A 5,953-nucleotide genomic window follows, 5' to 3' on the forward strand; every position below is an offset into this window, starting at 1 on the left:
AATTGAGGTAGCCATCAAACTAACCACTAGAGATGGCCGGTTCAAGCTGTATATCCACTATTACTAGAAGTCTTAGCTGGGATCATCCTTGTAGATTTTGGGGTGTTCCCCTAGCATCTTGTTCTACCTGGCCCCAATGTGCTCCCCTGTTTCAATCACCTCTTTCAGTAGAATACCCCTTCATGCACCTCCCAACCCAAACCCTCAAGTTCCCATCCTCACCTGCCCCCAGGAGATATTCCTTTATTTCCTCTTCCCAGGGAGATCCATGCATCTGCCATTGGGCTTCCCTTGTTACCAAACCTTAAATTTGGTTAAGTCTTTCTGCTTTGGGATTGGTCATTTTGGGAGGAGTTATGTTGTCCTGGGTTTTTCAAGTTATTTCAGTTTTTGTCATGGGCCTTGCTTATCTGGATTTAGTTTGTTATTTGAGTGCTTCTGTTTCCTTTGTGTCGGGGAGTGTTTGGATCGATCCTTGGTGTTCCGAGTTTGGCAGTGCTAGGCTCCTCTGTGTTCTGCTTGAGCTCAGGGGTGGAGACACACAGTGCTGGTTTGTAGGTGGGAGAACTTCCTGATGCTGGATGATCTAGGAGTGGTATACCTTCTTACCTCACCAACCAGAATGCAGGAACTGAGATGAGATGTGTGCTGGGGCAGGATTCAGAATGTCCCACATCCTCTGATCTCATGAGCCAGGTTATGTGTATTACAACGGTTGTGTGTGCTGGTCACGATGTGCTAACATGTGTCCTGACCTCATGAGCCATGCTCCACAGAGTGCAGTGGGTACATTCACCAACGTTTGATCCAGAGCAAGAACAAGACATGATGTTGCCACACTTCTGCCGGTCTCCTAAACTGACCTTCCTGCAACCACTGTTGCTGCTTATATGTCCCATGATTAACTATCTCAAGTCTATGATTTCACTCCTGTGTTTATACCCTCTGATTGGTGCTTAACATACTAAAAATACACTGATTCCTCCCCTCTCTCTGTATATATCATGAGGCACTATTTGTTGTGTCTACCCCCATTCAGCAGTATTTCTCCAATCTGTCTGCTTGGGATGTGTTCTATGATTAACTTCATTAAAATAACCTGACCTCATGGAATTGTGTTGTGCTGGTCCATGATTTGTTGTCTCCCTAAGATCTAGTCAACCTTAAACTTGCATTTGTTCATACAGGTTTATATTACATTCTTAAAGCCAGCAGTCAGTAGGTGAAGTCTGGAGGATTACAAATTGAGGCCAGTCCTGTGATACTGTCCTAGTATACTTTGTATTGTTGACAGACAGGTCCTGACATAACTCAATGTGATTGAAAGAGTTTATTAGGCCCCCATGTCCTGTTCAATGTCCATCATTAGGGAAGTTTTCTAGGAACTCTAGCAGATTCAGAGGACAGCTCTTTCCTGGCTTGCTCTTCACGGCTCCTTCACTTTACTTTCTTACACAATTCAGGAACAACACACAGGGGTGGAGGCACCCTCAGTGAACCTGGATCTCCCATTTTAGGCATTAATAAAGAAATGGGTCCTGTAAACTGCATGCAACTGCAAAATCACAGGCCTAGTTGCAGACACTCAGCAAATAATCCTCTTTGTTTTTAAGGCATTTTTCTGTGTAAATGGATGGATGTGGAAAAGATATTGAGTGAGAGAACCCAGATCCAGAAAGACAAATGCCAGAGGTCATCTCCATCAGCTGTTTCTGGCTCCCAAACTTCTGAAGTGAGTGTAAAACATAGAGGGGGGCGGATACCAAAAGTACCTGACATCTAGCTTTTTATGTCTAGCTCTGGATATATATATATATATTCCTCTTCCACAGCTAGATATCATGTCCTCTTAGAGGTTCTTCTGAGATCTTCCTAGGGAGATTGTACCTAGAAGGAGTTAGGAAACTAGCCGTGTGTGTATGTGGGACTTTCCTGTGGGGAGGAAATGTGTAGAACAGATACATAGTTGTGTGCATGTGTGTATGATAGAGACAGACAGAGAGACAGAGACAGAGACAGAGATAGAGTCTTTGATTATAAGGCAGGGGGTAATCAGAATGACCTAACTCCATCTCTTTGTGTACCTGTAACATTGGCTATAGAGATTAGGGTACCTAGCATGATGTGACACCTGGCCAGTATATTTGAAGCTTTGCTTTTGGGGAGATGATACTGAGGAGGACATGATACCCTAGTCATAAGTGGGTCTTTTCAATATAGGGTGACATTCTAGCAGGTTCTGAAATTTGTGTCAGTTTGGCTAGGCTGTAAGGGAGGGTTTATCCAGCAGGAACTGATAGTGAGCCATATATGTGAATAAAAATCTTTGGCTGTAGGGTAGGTGTGTCAAGACCTAGTAGGCATTACTTCACCAAACTAATGCACAACCCTACACACACACACACACACACACACACACACACACACACACACACACACACACACAGTCAAGTCCTGACGGACTTCTTTCTATTTTAAGCCCTAGCTCTCCTCACAGGGCTAGGTGTCAAGGGTAGCATTGTAGTCTCACCCTTACAGCCAAAGCCATAAACATACATGACAACTTGTCAGGTCCTGAAAGGAAGACCCCAGTTCTACAACAATGCCACACACCCAGAGGTAGGTGCCAAGTCCTAGCCTTCCCCTAAGTCCATAGCTCCATTCATGGGGCTAGGGGAAAAACTCCTGAGACTCACAACCTGGGGAGGGTTCCTACAGGCCTGCATGCATGATTGTATATGTGCATGTGTGCATGCTTGTGTTGGTGTGTTTGTATGTTTGTGTTAACCTGTTGTTTTACTGTGGGGAGAAAGGTACCTAGCAGATCCTAAAACCTAACCATGTTTGTATGTGGAACTTTGGTTGTAAGGCTAGAGACAAATACCTGAGCATGACACCTTATATGAATATGAGAGCTGTGCCTGGGATGTTTGCCCATGTCTGGGGTTCCTAGCGGGATTTGACGCTTGACCCTGTGCATGGGACTTTACTGTATGGCAGTGGATCTCTAGGAGTCATGATACCTAGCTGTGTAAGAGGAATATTGACTGTAGGGAAGGGTGGACCTAACAGAAGCTGACACCTGGCCCTGTTTAGATGCTTTGGCTCTAAGGAAGCTGTAAATCCAACAGATCCTGCCATGTAACTGCACTAGTGTGTGTGTGTGTGTGTGTGTGTGTGTGTGTGTGTGTGTGTGTGTGTGTGTGTGTGTTTGTGTGTGTGTTTGTGTGTGTGTGTATTGTGTGTTGATGAGGGGGTGGCTTTGCCTATAATGGAGACAATAACCCTGAAGGACCAGTCAAATCGCATGTATTGGGAGTCTTTGGCTCTAGGCATGTGTATACCTAACAGTACAGGGGCTTAGATGTACATATATACATGTGTGTGTATGTGACAGAGGGAGGGGATGGAGGGGGGAGAGAGTGGAGAGAGAGAGAGAGAGAGAGAGAGAGAGAGGAGATTGGCTGTAGGTAATGGACACCTAGCAGCAGAAGCACCTTGTTGGCTGTGTGTACATAGGGCTTTGGCTCTATGTGGGACACCTCACAGGACCTAACACCTAGAGATGTGTGTTTGTTTGTTGTATGGGTGATACCTCTACCTCACAGGACTTAACACCTAGAAGTGTATGTGGGGCTTTCCTTGTATGGTGGTTGTCTTCTAGGACCTGATAGCTAGCTGAGAGTGCATTGAATTCGTGAAGGCATTTGTAGGAGCATGTGTGCCTGAATGTGTTCCTGAGTGTGTGAGTGTGTACTTAGCATTTGAATTATAGGGGAGCAGTGCATACTGGTAAACTAGCTGTGTAAGAATATTGCACTGTGAATACAGAAAAAGAGGTATGTATCAGGACCTGACACCTAGCCCTGAGTAGACAGCTTTGTCTGTTATGGAGTGGGAACAGCAGGACCTGACCTCGGACTCTGTGTCTCTCTGTCTGTCTCTGTCTATCTCTGTCTCTCCCTGTCTTTGTCTCTGTCTCTCTGTCTCTCTGTCTCTCTGTGTATGTGTTTGGCTGCAGGGGATGGACACCCAGAAGGGCAGCACTTTGATGGTTGTGTAAATAGGGCTTTGTCTGAATGGGGGAGACCTTGTTGACATGACAGCTAGATGAGACTGCATGAGCACGTGCATGGGATCATACAAGCATGTGTGCCTGAGTGTGTTTGTGAATGTGTGACTGTGTACCTGGCATTTGACTATAGGGTAGGGGTACCAGTACTAGAAAACTAGCTGTGTAACTGTATGGTCCTTTGGATGTAGGGGAAGAGGTGCCCAGCAGGATGTGACACCTAGCTCTGGGTGTGTGGCACTGCTGTAGCTGAGGGGATTCCTATCAGGAATGTGACCTAACCATGTGTGTCTATGCGGTTGTAAGGGAAGAGATAAACACTAGACCCTGACACTTGTGTTATACTATGTGGGCAGCTGTTTGTGGCTTCTGCGGCTGTAGGTGAGGGCATCCTTAGAAAGACCAGACACCCAGCCCTGTTCAGGGGCTTTAGCCATCGTGTTGTTGATCTCTTGGAGGACAGACTTCCCAACTGTATGAGAGGAGCATTTTTTTTTAGTGGACAGTTGATCTAGCAGGACCTCACACCTAGGCATGTGTGTTTGGCACCTGCTGTAGAAGACATTTTTCACAGTAGCACCTGACACCTAGCAATGTGCAGGTGGTTTTAATTTAAGTGTGGGGACACCTTACAGACGATGATACCTAGTGTTGTTGGCAAAGAGAAAACTTGGCTTCTTGGTACAGTAAAAATAAAGTCAAATTCCTCCCCCAGGCCTGTATTCATCAAGTCTCACATTTCTTGTTTTCTACCCTTATTCTCCAAAATCTCTCGTCTATAACTTGAAGACACTTTCTCTGATCAACTTCACTAATAATATACTGACCCTGGGCTTCTATTTTCCTAGTCACTGACTCGTTTTCTCTAAGACAGCTATCTCCATGACAATGCAGCATTGTCACATTGACCATTGCCACAAGTTCAGCACAAGTGCACACACACACACACACACACACACATATTACACACACACACACACACACACACACACACACACACACACACACACACACTTTTCCCTATAACATCTCTATCTTTAGCACTGCTCCACATATATTACTATTGAACAGGCATGGCAGGAATCTCCCCTGGTATCCTACATAGACTGCTAGGTGTCATGTCCTAATGGATCTAGACAGCTCCCAACTGCTGCCACTCAACATACACTGTTGTGTTCCTAAGACACACAGCAGAGCATCTCCCTCTTCTCCCACAGAGACTCATCCCACTATCAGGGGCCGCCCACACAACAGGCCTTACTAGCTACTGCCCCCCAGGCCTGCTTCCAAACCTACCCATGTACCACTGCCCTGCTGGACACTCCTACCCCTGCCACTATAGCCTGAAACACACTACTTGGTTTCACGCTTTGCTGGACACCTACCTGAGGCCTGGATGCACTACTGTGTATCATATCCTCAGGACTCCCCAGTCCTAACCCAGACATTGTGCATGATAACAGGCCTCATCTAATAAGTTTCTCTTCCTACACCCATACTGCTGCCGCAAAAGCACTGCTAATTTTCAGCCGTGCTTAGACCCATGCCCCTGTCTGGTAGTGTATGTTGTCAACAGAATGGTGCTATTTTGGGTAAGGCTTGAAGCCAATTATTGTATATGCATACAACATACTTTAATATACATGACTGAAATCTGCACAGAGTGTTAGTAAGAGAACAATGGCAAGAAACTTGATATGTCAGTGATGGAGGTGTTAGCAGAGCCTTTAAAATTGTAGTGTTCACTGGGCCAGTTGTGTATATCGATGGTAAGGGTGTGTGTCAACATTGTTGGATACCTAGCATGTCATGCGTGATGGAGCCTGGTGTTCAAGTGAACCTGACACACAGCACTTTATATGCACTGTGGTTTGGACAGGA

The sequence above is a fragment of the Peromyscus californicus genome, unplaced genomic scaffold (assembly GCF_007827085.1).
Source record: "Peromyscus californicus insignis strain IS unplaced genomic scaffold, ASM782708v3 Scaffold_2__1_contigs__length_46816999, whole genome shotgun sequence".
In the NCBI taxonomy this organism is placed as follows: Eukaryota; Metazoa; Chordata; class Mammalia; order Rodentia; family Cricetidae; genus Peromyscus; species Peromyscus californicus.